Here is a 232-nt window from a genome sequence, read left to right as displayed (position 1 = left end):
CGATATCGGAAATCCAAATCCTCTCTCTCCCTTTCCCTTCTCCTCACGTCTCCCTCATCCCATCTTTCACATCTCTCCCCCTCGTCTCGCTCCCTACCCTTCTCCCTCGCACAGCTCTCACTCGCTTGGTATTCCGACAAGACATTCATGCAACATTCTCTTTGTGCAACTCATCTTATTTGAGATCACGTCAAGGTCCCTCACATCTCTGGCTGCCCGAACCTGGCTTCTC

This window comes from Penaeus monodon, chromosome 30 (assembly GCF_015228065.2).
Source record: "Penaeus monodon isolate SGIC_2016 chromosome 30, NSTDA_Pmon_1, whole genome shotgun sequence".
NCBI classification, from domain to species: domain Eukaryota; kingdom Metazoa; phylum Arthropoda; class Malacostraca; order Decapoda; family Penaeidae; genus Penaeus; species Penaeus monodon.
The sequence above is the reverse complement of the archived record's forward strand: the minus strand, read 5'-3'. Positions refer to the sequence as shown.